Source organism: Pipistrellus kuhlii, unplaced genomic scaffold (genome assembly GCF_014108245.1).
Source record: "Pipistrellus kuhlii isolate mPipKuh1 unplaced genomic scaffold, mPipKuh1.p scaffold_m20_p_5, whole genome shotgun sequence".
Lineage (NCBI taxonomy): Eukaryota > Metazoa > Chordata > Mammalia > Chiroptera > Vespertilionidae > Pipistrellus > Pipistrellus kuhlii.
Window position 1 is genome coordinate 61,716,440 of NW_023425551.1, and position 23,474 is coordinate 61,739,913.

At 35.6% G+C, this 23,474-nt stretch overlaps 1 protein-coding gene across 4 annotated transcripts in view; it reads left to right on the plus strand.

Annotated features, from left to right (window-relative positions):
• The window catches only part of KHDRBS2 (KH RNA binding domain containing, signal transduction associated 2), a 461,654-nt gene that overhangs the window by 185,712 nt on the left and 252,468 nt on the right, over positions 1 to 23,474 (plus strand). The window lies entirely within an intron of this gene.

Below are 23,474 nucleotides of genomic sequence, written 5' to 3' on the forward strand. Positions count from 1 at the left end.
CACTGAAACTTGCTTTGCTGTTATTGTTGTAAATCTTGGTTTTCTGTTGTGTTTTTTGTTTGTTTGTTTGTTTCATTCAGGGAAATTTAGAGTTTTTATTTTAGTATTTACTACCCTCTTAAAAGTATCTGTTATTTTGAAAAATATTTTAACATTTCTAACATATTCAGTGTTTCTAGCCAGTATCACATAAAGAGGAGTCCAATTTATAAAGAACAAGTGATTTAAGGTCTTTAATTTTGTGGACATTTGTTTTTATTAATTAAATTTATTTATTTAATTTTATATGTAAATTAAATATAATCATGTAAACCAAGGGGGTGACATTGGTTTATATGATCATATTTAAGGCCTTCAATTTTCTGGACAGTTGTTTTTATTAATTAAACTTATTGGGGTGACATTGCTTTACATGATCATATAGGTTTCAATGTTACAAGATCTGTGCCCACCCTGTGCCCACCACCCAAAGTCAATCATCAACTTAAGTAGTAGATATCCTTAATGATCCTCCAAATATAGAAATAGTGTGTTACCTTCTATGATAAAACTCTGGGTATATTTGATGGTTTTTAAACTTTAAACCAGAGATTACTGACCCATTAACTCCACTAATTAGGCTGAAACCTACTTTGCATGTTCTTAAGGACTTTGCCCTTGAGTTTCTCATCTACTTTTACATTTCACTAATCATTTAAATTGTTCTTCCCAAGTAAGGTGACTAAAACAGAATAAGCTTCTCCAGTAATATTCTGAATGGTGTAAGAAAGACTTGCTTCTCAATCACCATGTATCAGTCTTTATTCATAAATGCTGTTACCTTTCCAGCCAATATGTCTTTTGATAATTTTTCCATCTTTTAAAAAATGCATTTATTTGTATGTCAATAGACCGTGTTTCTGCTGAATTTTATACAAACTTAACAGTACCAGCTTTTAATAATAGCAAAATTTGTTTTTATTATTGAAGAACCATGCTTTTGCAAGTTTGCATTATTTGAAAACTGTTAAACCTATACTTGATTAAATTCCACAAATCTGTTTGATTCTGGATTTGTTACTTTTATTTCCCTTTCCCTTTATTTTATTATTTGATGCCACAGTTGTAATAAGTTGTCTTTCAGTTTAATTCTGAAGTCCATTCTCATTGTTGCTAATTTTCTTTGTTTAAATACTCACCCAAGGATATTTTTCCATTGATTTTTAAAGAGAGTGGAAGGCAGAGGGAAAAACAGAGAAATACCTGCATGGAACATATCAACTTGTAAAGTGTAACGTAGTTATCTTACATGGTAAAAGAGACAGGTTTATTAAGATGTGGACATCTTTGGGAACTATCAGCCTGCCACAAATGTGCGTGTGTGTGTGTGTGTGTGTGTGTGTGTGTGTGTGCTGGGTCATGTTGTAAAACAAAATTCTTACTATGAGTTCTGCTTTCAAAAAAATCAGAAACATTCACTGAGATTAAGTGACAGGCAAATGTAGAGCAAAAATGCTACCATTTTCTCAGTTACACAGTCACAGTATATATCACTATTTGACCTTAATTTTATTTGTGCTAAATTCAAAAGTATCCTCAGAATCCTTCTCAACAGAGTCCAACAAAATATATTAATTTGATTTAGAATGTAAATTCAAAATGCTTTACCATCTCTCAAAACCTCATTATTGTTACAAATTATGCTCTGCCATGGCCAGTTTGATTCAGTGGACAGAGCATTGGCCTATGCACTGAGGGTAAGAATCTTGAGAGGAAGAGGATATGCTGGGTATCCAAGTGTGCCCAGTGTAACCACAGTGTCCTTATGAGACAAAAATAGCAGGATCAGAGTCAGGAAAAATAAGTGTAAATATGTAATGAGGAGGTGTGAAGGTAGAAATAGAGGTGAGAGTGATATACTTTCAAAATGGAAGGTGGAACCTAAGCCAAGGAATGCAAGCAGCCTCTAGAAACTAGGAAAGTCAAGAAACTGTTTCTCCTCTGAAGTCTCCAAAAGGAATGTAGCCCTGCTGACACCTGGATGTAGGCTTCTGATCTGAAGAACTTTAAGAGCATAGATTTGTGATTTTTAGGTAAAGTGTTACAGCAGCAACAGGAGACCAATACAATATATAATAATAAAAGGGTAATATGCTAATTAGACTGGATAGCCTAATGACCTTCCAGATGTCATTCCAGAATTTTTTCTGGATAAAGTCAAGGCAGTGGGGGCCAAGGCAGAGGCAGTTAGGGGCAATTAGGCAGGCAGGCAAGAGAGCAGTTAGGAGCCAGTGGTCCTGGATTGAGAGAGGGATGTCTTCCTGCCATTAGACCCAATCCTGACACCCCCTGAGGGGTCCCGTATTGCAAGAAGGTGCAGGTTGGGCTGGGGGACCCTCTCCCATGCACAAATTTCATGCACCAGGCCTCTAGTAATATATAACTGAAACACAAATTTTGTTAAATAATACTAGGTGTGTGTGTGTGTGTGTGTGTTTGTGTGTGTGTGTGTGTGTGTGTATGTGTGTATGTTTACCAAACCTTACTATATGGCATGCTCTTTGATATTATGATTCTATTGTATTTTATTCTCTTTTACTTTTTAAAGTGTTAGTTAAACCCAATAAACTGTTAAATGACCTGCAGTTTGACAAACCAATGATCTATTACATGCACTTTAAAAAAAATAGGTCTAAATTTCTTTTTTGTTTGTTTGTTTGTTTTTGTTTTGTTCTAAATCTTACTTAAGATTGGTTATAAATCTTTAGTCTTAGATTCACATTTTTCCCCACTTTTATATCATGGCATAGTTGTTTTTAATTCTTCTCATTCAGTTTTTCTGCCTATAAATTGGCATTTCAAAGTTACATATCTTATTTGCAAACACATCTCCTATAAACATAAATATTCTAGATTGAGCCATTAGGTCAAGTGATGCATTTACTTATTAAAAATAGTTTAAAGTATTAGTTTGCATAGAAGTGATGCTACAAAATTACTAACATTGAAACAAAGGATCATGAATCTTGTTTATCTTGTTTTTGTCTTTGTAATTATTCATTTAATGTAATTTTATTTCCACAATATTATGAGGCATCCAATCTTTAAACTTGTTTTTAATAATAAATATCTATTTTTTTAATGTTTAGTATAAATTTTTTTGTCAAATAAACACTAGAATGAATTTGATGGGCAGAAATGCTATAAAGAGAAAATATATCCTTTTATAATTTAATACATTTATTGCTTTTAATTGGTTTTTAATACTCAGTTTGCTCTAGTATCGCCAAAACCTTCTTGGGTTAATGATGTTATCTGATTTGAGTTGATTGGTGAAATTTATGTCATACTTGGAATAAATAATAATAATAGTAAAACTATTTATAACTTTTAGCACTTTAGATACCAATTCCAAAATTTAAGAGGGGTTGTTTTGAGGTTTCATAAATCCAGCATGTGCCTACAGTTATAAAGGAAAGTAGTACAGTGAACACATCTTTAAGTTATAGCAACATTGTCACTTTTTAATTTATAGAAGAGGTCTCATATATAAGGATTGAACATTTAAAATTTCAATTTCACCCTACCTGGTTTGGCTCAGTGGATAGAACTTTGGCCTGGGGACTGAAGAGTCCTGGATTTGATTCCTGTCAAGGGCACATGCCCCAATTGTGGGCTCAATCCCCAGAAGGGGTTAGCAGGAGGCAGCCAATCAATGATTTTCTTTCTTCATTGATGTTTCTGTCTCTCTCTTCCTCTCCCTTCCTATCTGAAATCAACAAAAATATATATTTTTAAATGTCCATTTCAATCACTATCAAAATTTAATTAGAATATTTATTAGATTTCCTGTTTGTTAATACAGAAAGAAAATATTGCATTTCTGAAGGCACTTAAAAGTCACAGATCTGTAGTATTTTCCATACTAAAGGTAAATTAAAAAAAAATTAAAGTCACTTACAAATGTTTTTCTTTGTCCAAGAAGTAGTTGATCTTGATGTAATGAAAAATTGGTGGCCATACATTTATTTTAATGTAAATGAGTTAGGTCACTTTCTCAGTAAATTTATAAGGTTACTTTAGGGTGTTTTTATTTTTTATATAAATTAATGAATACATTCAAGTTTATCTATATTTTGTATTACTGCCAGAAAGAATTTTAGTCAGTGCAAATGCATAAATATAAGAGGTTCAGAAACAAGGGGAATAAGATATAGTCAAAGAAACATAGATTTTGGAAATATGACCAAGCCTAAAACTGGTTTGGTATAGTTAAAAATGTGTACTTGCATATGTTTATATCTCTGTATGATAATGTTATACTTCAGTGAACATGTAGCAATTGGTTTTGAATTTGAAATGAATTTGGGTGAAGGGAAGGTCAAGAGGAGGAAAAGCGTGTCCATTTTATCCTGTGATCTGCAGATCAATTTCAAATGGACCTAAGTTCTTAGTTTTTAGAACCAAGATGTCCTATTTAATTCTTGCCATGAATTTGGAATGAGCAAAAGAGAAGACATACATAAAACAAAATATATTTTAAAAATATGTCAGAAATGAAGACAGAAACAATATTCTGGAACTTCTATAAATATATTGTAATATGGTTTAATACCATGACTTCAATAAACAAAGGCAATAAAGAAATTAGTTTTCCATTGCAGGAAAGAAACCCCCTGTCAAATTTGGTTTGTATGGCCTACTTGGTTTTGTTCAGAAGATAGAAAAGAAATTAAGTATTATTTAAAACAAAAATATAGATCCTGTGATTTAAAAAAGAAATCTATTTTTGCTAGAAGGAATTGGATGCCTTCCAGAAAATTTGACTAGAATTTTTCAGGAGCATAAGAAATAGCAACAATATATCATGGGTAAAATTTTGTCAATGAAGTATGACTACAAAAGGTGATTAAAATACTTATTCACTGAATTAATCCAATAGCTTTACACCGTTTAAAATTGCCTTAATTACACTGCTTTAATGACTTTTTATTTTATTCATAATTTTTCAGAATGCTTTGAAGTTTTCAATAAGTCTCTTTCATTCAGATTTTGAATTTAACTAATTATATTGAAGAGTAAATATATTTCATTTCTAGTATCATTGTATTGCATAATAATTAAACTATCTAATGTTCATCCATACCTATAATTCAGTTTAAAATTAATTCTGATTACAATTATCTCCACATTTAGTTACATTGTCAAACAGTGAGCCAAAATGTTTGTTGTAGGTGATGGTAGGCTCCAACTTCTGCGTCCAAAGCATTTTTCTCAGACATATTTTGGAACCTAATGCTTTCTGAGTGTGCTATAATCATTTGTCTCTGTAATACTGAGCATATCTTGTAGAAGGGCGCCCTTCATTTCTGTATCATGGCAGCTAAATCTCTTTGGAGCTTAGGAAAAGAAAACATAACCTGGGCTGGGTGTTAATTGGGGGAACTAACATCCACCTGGAGAGAACACTGAAGTCTTGGCATCTGCCTTGAGAGAACCTTCTCCAGTCAGTCATATGTTGCCTATCATCAACTCCTCTAATGTGCTGTATTCTGGCTTAGGAGGATTCATAGCTGTTTGAATCCTCAAAGTGCTAACTTAATAGATTGGTGTTAAATTGGAAGAAGGTTCTACATCGAGGCAAGATAATTTTATCAGTGGAGTTAGATGGGAATGCCAATATCATGGGCACCAAATTTGCTCAACAAACAAGTATAGGTAAACTTGACTAATGGGTTGCATGTGACTGATTCTTTCCATTAAAAATGTTAACTGCCAATTTCAAATCATCAGTAATGTTACCTATAAGCATTAGCAATACATGTGAGGGAGTTCTGGTCACCTCTGTTGCATCCAAGCAAAAGAGGAGTTGAGGGTGGGACAGCCAATGCTAGCCGGTATTTATGTACCTTTTAAGCCAGAATCAATAAGATGATAATTATTTTCTCTCTACTGTAATAAAAAATATTAAAAATAAAACTGTAGGCAGTACTAGAAGTTACACTTTAAGAGGAGTGTTAAAAACCTAGAATTCATCAGAATGAGTCCAAATTAGTGACAGGTTCCCAAAAGAATGATTTAACTCAGAAAACAAATGATGGGAATGTTTTAGTTTAAGAATATATGTTTGTTTATTTGTTTAGTAGTTAAAAGACTATCACAATGAAGAAATAATCAAGCTCTATGTGACTCAAGAGAGCAAAAATTGAGTTGATAGAAGTTTTAAATTCTAGATTTCGACATCATGTGGAGAACTTAATAAGAAATAAGGGCACCCTGAATTGGAATTTGTAGAGGGAAAACATTTCAATTTTCCTGTCTACTAACTATTCTTTGATATAATAAAATTCAAAATATAAAGTGAATACCTACTTTTCTAATAAGTCCAAGAAAAATATTTTAGCAAACTTGATTATAATAAAGACATAGGATATACATATGAAACCAAATAGCTACTTATAAAACTAAATTGGATACAGAGATTCAATGTGGTCTTTTTTTCCTCCTACTGGTTTCATATATATAATGTCTTTATCAAAATGTTTACATCAGTTCTTTATTCTCAAATTTTTGGACCATCTAAAGCTTTCCCAAGCACCTCGTTTCATGTTTTATGTAAGTTGTTTGTGCTACAGCTCTTTTCGAATTTCTATATGATACTCTAATTAGAAATTCTAGCCCAAATCACAGATGCTCTTTTATAAAGCATTAAAACATTTTTAGCATTTGCTCTGTAAGAAGATTATACATGATAATATTGCTTTTAAAAGTGATTTTTTTTTCCCCTTCGCTGGTTTGGTTCTGTGGGTAGAGCATCAGCCTGTAAACTAAAGGATCCCGGGTTTGTTTCTGGTCAAGGGCACACTCCCAAATTTTGGGCTTGATCTCCAGTGGGAGAGTGCAGAAGGTAGCCAATCAATGATTCTCTTTCATCACTGGTGTTTCTATCTCTCCTTCCCTCTCCTTTCTTCTCTGAAATCAATAAAAATATATTAATATTTTAAATAAATAAAAGTGATCTTTTCTTGTTGTTAATCCTTACCAGAGGATATCTTTCCATTGATTTTTAGAGAGTGGAAGGAAGGGGGAGAGACATACAGAGAGAAATATGGACTCAGGGGCCTAGCCTGCACCATGGGGTATGTGCCCTTGATCAGAATCAAACCAGTGACCTTTCAGTCTTCAGACTATCCACTAATCCAAACTGACTAGGTCTAAAAGTGATCTTTAAAAGACTGTTTATATAGCCAATTTCAAGGTCATAATATCCCCAGAAATAATTATAGTTGTGCTCACTTTTTTAAAAATCTCTTTCTTTTTTTTTAATCAATATTGCGAGGTGACCTATAAGTATTTTGAGCTAACATGCATTGATGGAAGTCTTTACAGATTAATGTATCTCCCATAAACTGTAATTTTTTAAATGAAGCAATTTATAAAGCCCATGTAATATGAAAGTTTGAAGGGTATGTGTTTAAAGTATCTCTCTAAAGCCTGACAATTGGTGGGAGAAGGTAGTGAATCGACTTAAAACCAGACAGATACAGCATTTTATAAACTGCCTGTTGATTGTTTTCTCCACAATATGATACTAATTAATATTAAACTCCTCCTATTTCCCCCCAAATCCCTTCTCAGATTAAGTAATTAATATCTAGTTAAATCCTCAATTATGACCATGGGGCCTCCCCTCTCAGGTCCATTCTAATTCTTCCAGATTAGATTACATGGCACTCCTTGCACACCTGCCTCGTGAACCTTGGCAAGAGCTTTTGCTTTTTCGGACACAAATGTCTTCATGCCCTTACTGGTGATTAAGGCTGACCATCTAATTTGTGGTCTTAATCCTGAGTGCCTGAGAGTGAAAGAGGGTACTATTAATTCCAGGATAAAGGCATTGCTGTGAACCTGTATTCTCCAAGACAAACAGGTGAGATTATAATCAGGAGATTCTTCCTTCTTAGCCTACTACCTTCTCATTTCAAACCCCAGCCATCCTTCAAATCCCAGCTTAACCATATCTCTTATCTAATACTTCATAGGTTATGAAAGTAGATATTACACCAATACCAGTTTGGCTCAGTGGATAGAGCATCGGCCTGTGGACTGAAGGGTCCCAGGTTCAATTCCGGTCAGGGGCATGTGCCTTGGTTGTGGGGACATTCCCAGCAGGGGGTGTGCAGGAGGCGGCTGATGGATGTTTCTCTCTCATCCCTGTTTCTAACTCTCTATCCCTCTCACTTCCTCTCTGTAAAAAATCAATAAAATATATATTTTTTAAAAAAGAAAAGAAAGTAGATATTACATGTGTCAAAAAGTAAAACAAAATTAGCCATTTATAGTCTGAAGTACTCTTTTACTAATGTTTGGAAATGTTATAATAGCAATTATATCCCTTGAAAATGGAACAATTACTGCCATTCTAACCTTTTCAACCAATTGCACTTTTTGTGGTTTCACACAATTCTGTGGCTACTTTTGCAAAATTCAGGGGCAAAGCTTCCTCTCCCACAACATACACATATCCACTTCAAAAACACCTCTCCTGTTTTTGCCATGGTCTACAAAGCCCTGTATTAGTTGTCTAAATCTTCGATTTCATGCCTCTATTGCATCCACTTTCTACTTTATTCTCTGGGCTCAAGCCACACCGGCTTTTCTTCTATTCCTCAAACATGCCAAAAGTGTCCTGCTTGAAGGCATTTTCTCTTATTCTTCACTTTGCCTGTAATACTGCCCCCACCTGCCCACTCTTCCTCTTATTCTTAGTAATCCAGCACCTTCTCATTACTCCACACAAAGCTCAGAGTAGCCCTCTGTCTGCCCAATGCGAATAATGCTCTATCTCCCTGGACTCTCCTACTCTTCTCTCTTTTTTATTGCATTCATGATATGAAATTATATATTCATTTATATGTCCTTTTATTATTTGTCTCCTTCCACTGGAGTCGAAGCCCTGTGGGAAGACTGCCTGTTGTTACTGCTGGATTCCCCCCACATTGGACCAGAGTTCCGTAGGTAGAGAGGCCCAGCAAACATTGCTGTGTGAATACATATGCCCAGGAATGAACTTGCATAACTTTTCTTCTGACCTCTGGAACTTACCAGAATCTATGTATGATGCCTTATCTCTCCATATAAACCATGAAATATCTGAGATCAAGGTCTACCATCCCAAAAACTCACAGCACAGAGTCTTCACATAAAGGTGCATTTAAAATATACATTACTTAAATGCATTAACGTATGTGTTAGTGACTATGTAGAGCAGAGCTATTAATTCGGTCCTTCTAAGTATTTTACAGAAAAATCTGGTATGTTTCAAAGGGGAATGATTGAGAATTCTTAAATAACTGATAGCTTTCCTTTTATCAGAATTAGCCTCTGGAATAAAAGTAATCTACTGTCAATCCATGCTGGCCCTGAGAGACCTCTTTTAGAGTTTAGTTATATTCCAGTGCCTGCCATCATCGCAAACAGTGTATTTAAGAGTTGGGTGACTATATCCTTGGTTACTCCTTTTTGAAGAATTAAGGCATTCAACTTATTGCTTCCTGTGACCATTTAAAACAGGAATTGATTTCTTTGAAATTCAAAAATATATTCACTTCCCCATTCTTTTGTTAAGTGTGTGAGAGAAACTTTCCTCTTAGACATTATCAATATATTTCGGCTAAGACAGAGTGAAAGACAGAAAGGGAAAATAATCATATGATAAGATGTTATAATATCTAAATAGTCAGATTCCTAAATCTTTCATTCCCCCTGGAAAGTGTTTACTATCTAAGTAACAGAAAACTAAGCTGTTTATTTGATTAAAACAATTAATACAAAAAAATACATAGAGGTTATATATCTTATTAAAATTTAGATATGTGTAAGAAGCCTCACTTAAGTATATTGTGCCCTAATCTACCTTCCCATCTCTCTCTCTCTTTCTCACCATACATTTAGCTCTCTAAGTAGAGTTTCTTTTATTTTTTACATTTTTTTAAATGTTAGAAATATTTTAGATTTGTTTCTGTAGGAAACTTTTAAAAAAATATATTTTATTGATTTTTTTTTTTTTTTTTTTTTTTTTTTTTACAGAGTGGAGGAGAGAGGGATAGAGAGCTAGAAACGTCGATGAGAGAGAAACATCGATCAGCTGCCTCTTGTACACCCCCTATCTGGGATGTGCCCGCAACCAATGTACATGCCCTCGACCAGAATAGAACCTGGGACCTTTCAGTCCGCAGACACTCTACCACTGAGCCAAACCGGTTTCGGCTATTTTTTACTTTTTTTTTTTTTTTTTTTTTCAATTACAGAGTTTCTTATGTACTAAAAGCCATTATGTTCCTAACAGCTAGCTCCTCTTAACAGCTGAGGACGAAATAAACAGTAAAATGTCACAGGTCAGAATCCAGTCCCTGGCTTGATTTTATATGGGATAATATATTATTATTAATTGAGCACTTAATAGTTATCATTGAGCCAGTGTTTGAGTTATCCCATTTTGTAAGATTTTGTCTGGTTTATTGAAGAAAACTCTTCATTTCCTTAAAAGTTGAAATACAGGTAAACTCTTATATTGTAGATTGTAAGTGAGAAAATGTTTAGTATACTTTTCAGCACATTGTGGATAGTCAATATATGTAATTGATATATTTTGCAGACACTTAACTAGCATTGTTGGCAGCAGGATCAAGACAGCTAAATATATATACTCACTTCAAAAAATATATAGGATTTTTTGGATTGTTTTTTATTTTTCTAAATATATTTTTTATTAATTTTAGAGAGGAAGGGAGAGGGAGAGAGAAATAGAAATATAAATGATGAGAATCACTGATTGGCTACCTCTTGCATGCCACTCCTGGGGAGCAAGCACACAACCCTGGCATGTGCCTTTGCAGAAATTGAACCTGGAACCCTTCATTCCATGGGCCCACGCTCTACCCACTGAGCCAGACCTGCTAGGGCTTAGTTTGTTTATTTATCCATTTTTGTGGTTGAAGAGATGAGGGCAGTTGTGTGGGCCTATTGTCTTTGACCTGTGTCCTCTCTCTCTATTCATCATTGCTGACTGCCACAGCCAGAGGCATGCTTGCTGTCAGGTTAGCTGTGGAAGGGTAGGGCTCTGCTGAGAAGAGATTGCATTAAAACTTTGCAGAATCGATTACTATTTTTATATTCATCCTCTCAGGGCTACAGGGTAAACACTAGTTCTTTAAACTACTCTCATTCCACTTCTCCCTTCTGTTTATGTGGCATCCAAAGAGGCTTGTTGCCCTGAGGTAAAGAGTGAGTCTAAGCCCCATTTAAACACAGGTAGGTGGTGATGAACAATTTTTCAGATGCTACAATGAAAATAACTCTTGTCAGAGTTAGTGAGGGGAAAGTCCCTCTCCTGAAAGAGCTATTTTCTGGGTGACTTGAGGCAAGATGTGCTATAAATAGCCCAAGACCAGGACCTTAGTTGCTCCTACCATACTTATACTGTTTCACACATTTTAAGAAAAAAATTAGAATCAAGGATTTTCTACATCCAAGATAAATTTCGTGGTAGCTCTCATGTTACATGCCCAAATTCAGAGTCATAGTCAACAATGGCATATGAAACAGTTACAAAAGGGCACAAATAAGTCCTTGCCCTCCTATGTTCTAAATCTTACCTTTCTGGCATCTCTGGTGCTAGTTTTGTATTTTCTAGTCCTGACAGAATACTCAGTAAGTATAAATAAACAAAGCAGAGATGAACTTATAAGAAAAAAAATTGTGTTTATAAAGAGCATTCACCCTCGACAACATTAATAATTGACTTCTTTGAAATTCAAAAATATGCTCACTTCCCCTCCCCCGCATCTTTTTGTTAAGTGTATAAGAGGAACTTTCAATATATTTTGGCTAAGACAGAGGACAAGACAGAAAGGGAAAACAATCACGTAAGACATTACAAAATCTAAATGATCAGATTCCTAAATCCTCCATTCCCCCTGGAATGTGTTTATTATCTAAGTATCAGAAAACCAAGCTGTTTACTTGATTAAAACAATTAATACAAAAAGTAGTCATAGCGGTTATACATCTTATTAAAATTTAGATATGTATAAGAAGCCTCACTTATGTATACTGTGCCTTCACCTATCTCCCCATCTCTCTCTCTTTTTCTCTCTCTCACAGTGCTTACACACACACACACACACACACACACACACCAATGGAACCAAATATTTAATAAAACCAATGGAACCAAATATTCTGGTGGAGGATACTATCAGTATTAGTATTATAATATCAAATATTTATGACAATATTATTCAGAAGGTGTCATACTTAAGATTCTGTGGAGCAGTCAGTTCTGCAGTGCTGGCTGTGTGCAGTCTAGATGAATATATTTTATCTGAAACTAGAAGTGGAACAGAGGTCCACAGAGGTTTGAAAGAGGATGATGCTTTCAGAGAAAGGTGAGGATTTTCTCCTTTAGTGATTTGAGAACAGTGTCTGCGGAATGATGGCAGAGATGAAATTGGTGAGCTAAGCCAGTGCCAGACTAAAAAGAGTCTGTAATGCCATGTTGAAATTGTAGAATTTAGGAAAATGGGCTATCAGCAGAGACTTGTAAGCAGGAACTAATACCATTCGACAACCTTCTTTTCAGAAAGCTAAAAGTGACAATGCTTGTATGTATTCTGCTCTTGTGGTATTGATGCACCTGCACCTATGCTATATATGTGGATGCCCTTGCACATGGATTCTAGGTGTATTCTAGTCCGTGCTGGGTCGCTTTCTAGGTCCTAACTGTGTCCCCTTCTCAGTCTTGTTGCTTGATGAACAACATGATGTGTTTGTTCAAAGTACAGTCTTTCACATTAGACTTTCAAGGGCCACGGTGGTCTGTCTGCTGCCCTTGCATTCCCAATGGGAGGCATCTCCACAATTCTGCAGGGACTTCCACAGCAGCTTCTGTGGACATTTTGTTGCTCTTTTCTCCTTTGGCTGTAGTCACTCCACATCAGCATCCAGGACACAGCTCTTCTGGTTTCTTACTGCGGTCTCTACAAACATCCTCTCCCAAACTGCTATCTCAATGTTCTTTCAGACCAGCATTCAACCTATTGCTCCCTGCCAACTGGGATTCACTCATATTTGCTTTTCTGTTCTTGGCTGGCAGTGACCCCTTGAGGCTCAGAAGCAATAACTCTGGGTTAAAGACAACTTTACTACGATCCTCTTAGCCAGCTCACATGTTGTCTTCACTACTTGATTGGTTCATTGGTTCCATTTCAGCCCGCCTTTCTCTCTGGGCCCTACTCCAAATTCAAAAGAGGCCTGTCTCAGGATTCATGAATCTTTTCATCCTTGGAGATACCTCTTCTTGAAATGGAAAATGGGATGCTTGTACCCCGAGAAACAGCTTGCTAAGTAATGTGATTCATAAAGTACTTTCCATCTTCTCCCAGGTTCTTGGCATACAGCTTTTGTTTTATTTATTGCTGTAGTCGGCATATACTCAGAACCTTTTAGGGCCTCATTAATTCTAGACTACTGAGACTTCTTGGAAAGAGGTCTTGTCTTTTTGAATTAGTAGAAATGTTTCAACAGACTTAATTCCAGGTAGTCTAAACACTGTGTTTCTTGGAAGAGCATAGTAATTGTCATAATTTGTAGTGAGATGGTTAAAATAATGAATTATCATCTTATTATATCATCAGCATCCATGGCCCTAGGAACTCTGCAGCCATTGAGTCCTCAGTGCTTGAGAAGGGTTATTGAGTGCTGTATATCATTTCTGGAAAGTAAATATAATTATGCATATAAAGTCCTCAGCACAGGGCCTGGTAAGTGATGCTGGTAAACATATCTGTATTTCTAAATTCAAAATTTTGTAGGTGAGTCATCCATAGCTGATGATATTTTTTCTGTTTGTACATCTAGTTCTAGAACCTTGCAAGACTGTTTTGCTGTGGGCTTGTTTGCTTGCTTTACTTAAACTTCAGGGATTTTACTGAGATATACCTCAATGTGAGTCTTTTTTTCTTCAATCTTGGATGGAATCAAGTGAGCCCTTATAATCTGTTTATTATTTGTTTATTTATTTTTGCTCTTCCTTATGTTCTGTTTTCTTTTTGTTGAATTTTCATTACTTACATATTTGCTTTATCCTCCATATCTCTGATATTTTTTTCTTCATTATGATTATGTATTCAAGTACTTTTCTTTGCATTTATCTTTCTGAAGAAAAATTCTGTTTTCAATCATTCCCTCCATACTTGAATCTACTGAATTGCTGTCTCGGTTTGAGTTACCCTGGAAAAAGACCTGTGTCAGGACTTCATTACATGAAGTTGATTTGGAAGGAGATCTCAGGGAACTCTGGTGGAGGAGTGAGGAAGTAAAATGAGAAGATGAAGGAAACCCTTTGATGTGCTTTTCCAAACAAGTTAAACTGAAAAGACTGAACCTTATCCCATTGGGGTCCTTTCAGAAAGAAAAACCTGCAAGTTACCCCATCTAAGGACTGAGTAGGCTGGGGTTTAGAAGCCAACTGTCCCCCATAAGTTGAGAGATGCTCCTGGAGGGAATTAATTCCCTGGCCTGTCCCTCTGCTCTGTGCATAATAAGTAGGGCTATTACTCCTAGCCAGACCAGACCTCTGGCATAAATATAAATAAATGCTGGCTGCATTGAGATAGTAAGGCAAAAGGGATATAGGCAGAGCATCAGCAGCATCTGTTGCTATTTGCTTCAGTGAGTGTTGGGGAAATCTATAATAATAATAAAAGTGTAATATGCTAATTAGGCCCTATGTCCTTCTGGATGACCTTCTAGAGAAAGCTGCATAGGAAGCCCTGGTCAAGGGTGCCAGAGGGAAGCCTATTCTTGTACAAATTCCGTGCATTGAGCTTCTAGTATAATTAATAACAAAGTCTCCTCCCAGCCCAGAAATCTTTTCCACAAAGCTAGCAGAGAAGGAAGACACTTTTATTAGTGAATAAGCATTAAATCAGAATGGGTTAGGCTCCACAGGCAACCCACTAAGATTGAAAAAAAAAAACACCAGAAAGACATTTCACTCTGTCATGTAGAGAAGCAGATACAGCCCATTGTGTACTTGTTCTCAGCATAAACAGTAACTGGTCCTCAAGTAAGAGGACTTGGCAGCACCATTTGTCACACAGAGTTCACCCTGTCTTTATCTGGTTAGTTGGGGTGGCCATTTGTGTTAGCTAATGGCTTCATCCAAAGGAAAACCAAACTTCTCCTATCTGTATGACAGGAGGTAATTTTGCAACTAGGAACAAGACACCCACCAAGGTTAGGGTCCTCCCCTCCCACAGAAACCTAGGGAGTCAGGGTGCTTCCTCCCTTGATGTTTACATTTCAAAGATATCTCTCCTGGCTCTTTGAAAAAAAAGATAGTCTGGGTCTTAAAGCTGACAAAAGGCCCATTTATATATCAAAGAGAGAACTTACAATCACACATTTTATAAAGTAAGTGCTCTGAAAAATGGAGGGAGGCAAGTCTCTTGCTTTATTTCAATAGGCAGAACTGAGCCTCCTACTTTTAGTTTCCTTTTGTCCTTACCTGGGGAAGTTTTGTACCTGCATTTTATTTCAATTGCTTCCTAAAATGTATTCATTCCAGTGTTCATCCTTTACTTCCTGCAATTCACCTGGCACCATTTAAGTGGCATGTGTCCTCATGTTCTGCCTGCTTTCCCTGTCTGTGGCTGCTAATATTGCATATTATTTTTGTCAGCTTAGATAAGGTTTTTGAAATTGAATATTGAAGTCCTTTAAATTGTGAGTGGGAGACAGAGAAACTCCCAACTCCTGTTGACCTCAGGTCTGTCCTTGGTTTCCCTTACTTCTCCAATCCTCAAAGGAAAACTCCTTCTTGGTTTCTTCTTAGCTTTTGAGGTTTGGATGAACCATTATAGGATGTCCTTTTCCCATGAAGTCCACTGATCTCTAAGTGCCAGCTTCTTCCCAGGATCCACTTCCCACTTTCTGGGCTTCAACACTGTTCTCCAGGTACTTCCCTTCCCAGTCAGTTCCCCTGCACTGAACCCAAACAAAGCCCATTCACACAGGTTGCATATGAAAAAAAAGCTAGAGAAGCATAGTTAGATAATTTGTGTTCCCAGATGCTTCTTTTCCTAAAAATGTGTTTGTGAGCCTCTTAATGACTTTCATTCATTTATTTTTTGAATCTTCACCCAGAGATATGTTTTATCGATTTTAAGAGAAAAAGGAAGGAAGAGAGAGAAGCATGGATTGGTTGCCTCCTGCATACACCTCAAAAGGGAATCAAACCCACATTGTATGGGACAATGCTCCAAACAGCTGAGTCTAAGGCAGGACTAAGCAAATGGCTTTTAATTAAAATGTAGGGACATGACCTTTTATGTGTTAATTAAGGAGGATGAGTTGTAAGTCTTTTTGTCAGTTCTATTTTGTCAAAATCGATTGTCTTCTTTTTCTTGAAGAATGAAATAGCCCTTCTATTCTATCAAGATATTCTTTTTACCATTTGAATAATAGGACTTCATAGTCTGAGAAGTTAGACTATCCTTGATGCATCCAGAATGTGTGATTCGATTGTCCTCAATTGAAGGTCTCAACCTCTAGTAAGCCCACAACTTCCAAACACTAGCATAAGGAGTCTTCTGTTTGTCACTATCTGCTTCTCCACTTTCAAAATAGTGACCTACTTTTAAAAACATCATCCTTGGTTACATTGATGTTTCTGGTTGTTTACCTTTTATGTATCTAGATAGTGCTAGAATTGGTGTGCAGAGTGAAAAGATTTCCCTCTCATAATTGACCCTATGGAGGATGGATGGCTATAAGCTGGAGACGTTATTGCCATTTTCAGTTGAAGAGAGCAGAATCCAGCTGGGTGGCTCAGAGTTTGACTTTGCTCTATGAACCAGGTCACAGTTCAATTCCTGGTCAGGGCACATGTCGAGGTTGCAGGTTCCATCCCCAATAGGAGGCGTACAAGAAGCAGCTGATTAATGATTCTCTCTCATCATTGATATTTCTATCTCTCTCTACCTCTCTTTTCCTCTCTGAAATCAATAAAAATATAACAAAACAGAGATCATGGATTTGTAAGTGAAGGCCACACGAACCTTAGGTGCTCTTTGGGATTAAGCCATTGCTTCTCTATCATGTATGCAGGTATATCCACTTGTACAAAAACATTTTGTGTGCATAAATTTTGACAACTAATTTATACATAAAAGAATTTTCAAATATATGTATTTTAAAATGCTTTTAAGTTAGTGATTCAGACAAATCCCAATCAGACCATGGTATAAATAATAAATGTGTGTTTATTTCAATTTCTTGATGGAGAAAGCTGTGCAGACAATAGACTTATTTATTTCTGAAGAGGATTTATGTTAAAAGAATATTCCCCGGGGTGTTAAAAAGAAAAAGCCTTCAAAAAGCACTCTAGTAAATTATAACTCTGAGGATAAAATGTGACAGTAATAATTGCTAAAATAAAAACCAAAGTATAAAACTTGCATGTACTTTATACTATGTGTTTTCAACTTCTTCTTTTTAAAAAAATTAGTGTATTCCTGTCACTGGAAGAGCTACTCCTGGGAGAATAATTGAGATCTTTGAATATATTAACTCTTTAAGCTCATATATAACTTTATATAGAAATTTTAATTTTAAATACTTAGCAATGATCATATTTGGTTAGAGCTTACTACATTATTACTATCGATATATAGAATATGCAATAGCAGCCTCATTGTAGATGTTCAAAGATTGATCTGAATAGTTGCCACTTAGAGTTTTGATTTTTCTCAGTAATATATCTTAGAAAACACTATTTGGAAAGTGGATTTTCTAATTTTAAAGTTCTACTTTGTGGGATGAGGATGCCTTTGAAGAAAAGTCACATATTGCATCATGATTTTTTAAAGCTCTGAGAAACCTTTGGCATTATTGTGTCTACCATCGTCTATTGTTTTCAGTTTGCTGATCTTGTGGAATAATATTACCTTACTTGACATTTTATGCCTAAACAGGTGTAAGTTGGCCTGATATGTTTGAATGGGATGGGGGAGAATCTTCATTTTGCTCTAACCTAGTCCTTAAAGCATCTACTCTCCTGGCTCCATATATCACCACTTGAAAATTACCTCTCTAGTTCATCACCTTCTATACTTTTGCATATGAAAAGACTGAGGGCCACAAGAGCAAAGAGTCTGCTAAAGTTTGCAGTTAGTAGTATATCCATGACTAGAAAAGCTGTTACACTCGACGTCTTCTAAATTCTGGTCCATAAGGATATCTATAGGAAAGCACAACTTGGTGTTCATAGGATTTTTGAAATATTTGTTTCTATATGTAGAAAGTTATAAAAATATTTTAGTCTTTAAAATGGTGGCAGTTATTACTAAAATATTACTCAAAATTTTCAATCACTGGGATCTTATCTCTGGACTCTAAAGTTACCTAAGGTTGATTCCTGGGTAGAAAGAGTAAGCATTGTATTTATAGAGTTTTTTTATTTTCTTGAAATTAGAATAACCTAATAACAACTGAACCTGCCAATCCCATTACCCAATAGGTAAGAAACCATAAGAGGGACAGGATAGGCAGGGCCATTCATTATCAAAAAGGTTGCTTGTTCTAAATTGTTTATGAGTAGCTCCAAAATACTCCTGGGTAAGTTACGTACCTACACTATGTTTGTATTTATAATCATAGAACAAACATGTGATGTAGTACAAACTATAATTTGTATAATTACTTGATTATAAAATACACTAGAGGCCCGGTGCATGGATTCATGTACCAGTGGGGTCTCTCAGCCTGCCCTGCAGCTCTCTGACATTCCCCCTAGGAGTCCTGAATTGTGATAGGGGGCAGGCCAGGCCGAGGGACCCCACCAGTGCATGATGGGGGCTGGGGAGGGACCTCAGGAGGGCTCCAGGGCATGTCCAGTCTCTCTCATCCAGTCCCAATCAGCCAGACACCAGTAGCAAGCTGAGCATCAGCCCCCCGGTGGTCAGTGCACATCATAGCTACCAGTTGAACAGTAGAATGTTCACTTAGGCTTTTATATATATAGATTATCACTGAATAGGCATATATGTTATCTATACATTATTATTAATATAATTGGAAACACATTGAATGAAATAATAATTTGGACACATTTTTCCAAGCTAAAAAGAAAATCATGTTAATAAATATAAATCACTCTATCCTAGAGTCATAAGACAATAAATATTTATACATTTAAAGAAAACTTTAGCATGACAAAAGAGTAAAGATATGGCTGTATGACAGGAAAAAAAATGCACCCTAACATTCACCCTCTTGGAAAAAGAAAGTATTGAGTATCTTTTATGTGTCCTATCAGATACACTTGTATATTCAGAAAATGATGAAACAGACATATACAAAGGTAAATCACAAATTAGAATGATTCTGCAATATTTTGATCTAGGAATTAAGTATTATGAGATGTGAAGGGTTTAATTTAACTATAGAAGCAATTTATGATGCAGTAAATTTTCTCTTAACCTATATGTTTTTGGTCTGGAAATATTTTGATAATTTAAAACTTGAAATAAATAGGAATTTTATTTTTAAAAATGAAATAACAAATACAACAGGTATAAATAAGTTTTGGAAGAAATGATTCCTAATTTATAAAATTTAGGTGGCAGAAGCTCAAACCATCATATTATCTTGCACATTAGCTTATATATTTTTTGAGGGAAAAATATTTTGTTAATCTGGTGAATCAGTTAAGTGGATAGTTTAAAGAATACTTCTCTTATAATTAGATATTTAAAAAAAGACAACATAAAATGTATATTACATCACATATTATGCATATATCTAGATGAACACATAGGTGTTTAAAAATGACGAGTAAGGTATCAACTCAGTTATTCAGGTGTTCTCTCTACTGACTGTGTTGGTAATGGGATTTCTTTTAGGAAAACACAAAGGAGGAATATATTGTCTATATCATAGATATTATGAGCAACTTATAACATATTCTTTAAAAAATGCCCAAAGCACATGACTATCTTTCTTAATTTGACAAAATGGAAACATTTACTCTTGCTAGAATCACACTGTAAAAAGTGCTTTAGTGTGTGTGAGAGTATGTTTGTGTACATGCGTGTACATTTCCATACTGTGACTTCTAATGTGTCATTTACTGGTGTTCCCTTTATTTCATTGAGCTCCATAATGACCTGGACATGTGAGCTGGGAATTACCATTCAATAACTAAATTACTCTGTTTAATAGAGGTGAAAATAATTTTCAATTCCCTAGGAAATTTCAGACTGGAGGAGAGAGTAATATGCACATTAGAGATAGAGAGAAAAAAAATTAAAATTGTGTAATGAAGCAGGGAAGGGCTTGGGGCAAGAGAATGAAGATTTTTTTTTTTAAATTGTCCCTAATGAGATTATCAATGTGACCTCTTTGCTTTGTGCCCAATGATATTTTCATTGAAGTCTACGTTACCCATCAGTAATTTTGAGAGTGGATCTTTTTGGGTATTTTAAGAAATTTTGAGTTTAGCATTACAGTTGGCATTTGGCAAATCCAGGGACCAAATGGCCAGACTCAGTACCAGAGCACATCTGATGCTGTATCCTGATTGGAAATTTGTCCTGAATCATCTGAACTAAGGTGGAATACCCATTTATGGGCTGACTTGAGTCCCTATCCCCCAAAATAGAATCAGGGTGTGGAGGGTCCTATCCAATCCTGCCAGGAGTATTCAAGGAAACAGAGATCCTTCATGAAGCCCATTTGTTTTAGGAATACAAGATGAATATTTATGAGAAATTATGCAAACTAATCTGAACTCACCCTTCAAAAAATCTTTGGATGAATGCCTTCTTTGGAACTGATGGTTGCAAAACAGAGAGTTAGAAATGAACAACGTGATGCGAGGTCACTAGCAATTTTAGGTAAGGTCTTCAAAAAGGAAATTAGTCAGAATGTTGAAAATAGTAGTTTCACTGGGCACTGATGGGCACACAGCTACTAAATCAGACCTTTTTTTGGGGGGGGAGAAGAGGGAGGAAAGGGTGGGTGTTCAGGGAGATGAGCCTTTTGTGTAAAAATCTGTAATCTGCTATAAGTGCCCTGGAGAGCACAGAACTATGGGGCCTGGATACCAGGGAATTGCTGAGAGACCACTGGCCAAGTTCTTCCAGAGACTAGAGATACCCTGGGGAAATATGAATGTATAAAAAAGTTACTTGCACTTGTGTACCTGTACCATCAACACCTATAGCGATTCACAGTTTGACCTTTGGGTGTCAGATAACCTGGATGGTAATGCAACTGGATGATGCATACTCTCTGTAATTCTGGATAAGTTTCTTTCTCTGTGCCACAATCTCCTCATTAGCCAAAGGAGGGAAATAACCTTCTCTAACGGAAAGTGTAGTCATGCAGATAGAATTGGATACTCCATGGAAAGCACTACCAACTTTCTGATTTTTAATTCATTACTATTGTTATAGTAAAAAGAGACTTGAAAAAAAAAATACCCTGAAAGTGATAAAAGTGTATCTTGAATTGTGTAGTTGTTTATTTAAAAAAAAATTGTACCTTTGAGGATTTTTTTAAAAGGTTTTCTTCAATAAACATTCTAGTTTGAATTAAGAGCAAAATTTTCTAATTGATAAGTTATTTACAAGTCAGGAATATGTCGGTTGTAGAATATAACGTACAAATAATATTTCTGGTGAAAAGGTTTCCCTTAAAATTCTTACCAATTAAATGCAAGAATGCAGTTACACTCTATTTAGTGCCATGTTAGTCTCTGTAAAATAACTAATAAAAACATATATTTTACTTATATTTTTACCTTAGGACATAACATGGGGATTGGTTGGGGATATATAAAATTGCATTTGATATTTTCTAATGACTTTGTTTAGAATCCCTTATATTTAGTAACCAGTAACTTTTTAAAAATATGTTTCCATTTATTTTAGAGAGAGGAAGGGAGGAGAAAGAAATAGAAACATCAATAATGGGAAAGAATCATCCACAGCTGCCTCCTGCACTCCCACTACTGGCATGTGCCCTGATGGAATCAAACCAAGACCTCTTAGTTCATAGGTTGATGTTCAATCACTGGGCCACACTGGCTGGCCTTTAATGTCTTTTTTGATGAGGTAAAGAAATCAGTGTTATGATTTTTCTTTTAAAGTCACATATCACAGTACACAGGCCGTATAAAACGTGGCTAGTAAGTAACCCTTAATAACCATCTGGAAATGAATTTAAGAAGTATTGAGAAGAGGTCACAATCAGGCAACCCCTGGTTTAACAGCTCAGCAGTTATATGTAAATGAAGCTGACACCTGATATAAGAAGCAGCTTGCCTCCCAGCAGAACCCAAAGAGGAAGGAAATTTTTCCTACACCCAATGATGCATACTCCTTTAGTCAAACTCTGCTTTTCTTCCCCAAACTGAGAATTTGGAACTAAGAAAAACTCTTTTAAATAAAAACTCCTTAGTTAGATATAGAGAGTTGCTAGTGGAGTGGAGTGTGGATTATCAGGCTAAAAGAGGTTGATATCCCCAAGGTCTGAGTAGGTGAGAAATGAGCAGGAAAGCAGGCTGCCTCTTCTCCCATTTCAGTCATGGACCTTCCTTGTGTCAAAATGATGGGCATTTCTAATCAGATAAACACATTAACCTGGGCCCTACAGTTAACTTATCTAAAATCAATAGCCAATTTGCTTTTGTTTATCTAGCTTAGGTCTACTCCGGTAAATTTTTCAATTTAATTTCCATATAAAACTAAAAATTGTTTGTTTTTTTTAATCCTTTGAAACTTAATGAAACAACTGTTAGATAATTGGGGAGCGGTGTCAAGAAAGATAAAATATAATCAATATTATTTGTGTTAATTATTTAACAAAATTTTGCTTTTATGAATTCCTGAAAGAAAAATGCAACTCTGACTGCAAAATAAGCTGGGTTCGAATCCTGATTTTGCTGAAGCCACTGAGTCTTTTAAACTGAGTTTCCTAATCTGAAATCTGTGAGTAATGTGCAAGATTATTGTGATATTAGAGATGATATGTGTAAAATACGTAACACACACTGTAAAATACGTAGTATACACCATAGCAGAGTATATGGATCAGATGCTGCTTGGCTCTTCACCTAGATTGAAGAGCCGATCAGGCTTCACTAATCAGTTGGGTACAGGATTGTGAAGAATCTGGTCCAATAGAAATGCAGTGTTAGTTCAGCTGAGGATATGTAGCTAATGCATAATTAACGCCAACATAATACTTATCCATCATCTCTTTAACATACTTCTATTGACCAAAATGAGGCAACAAATTTTTACAGAAGACGTGGGTGTGAAGCTGATTGATAATCTGGGTCAGTGGAACTTGTTGGGGAGATAACCATTGGTTTTACATACTTTAATAGCAAACAAATAACCTTTCACCCCTTAAATGTCACCAAA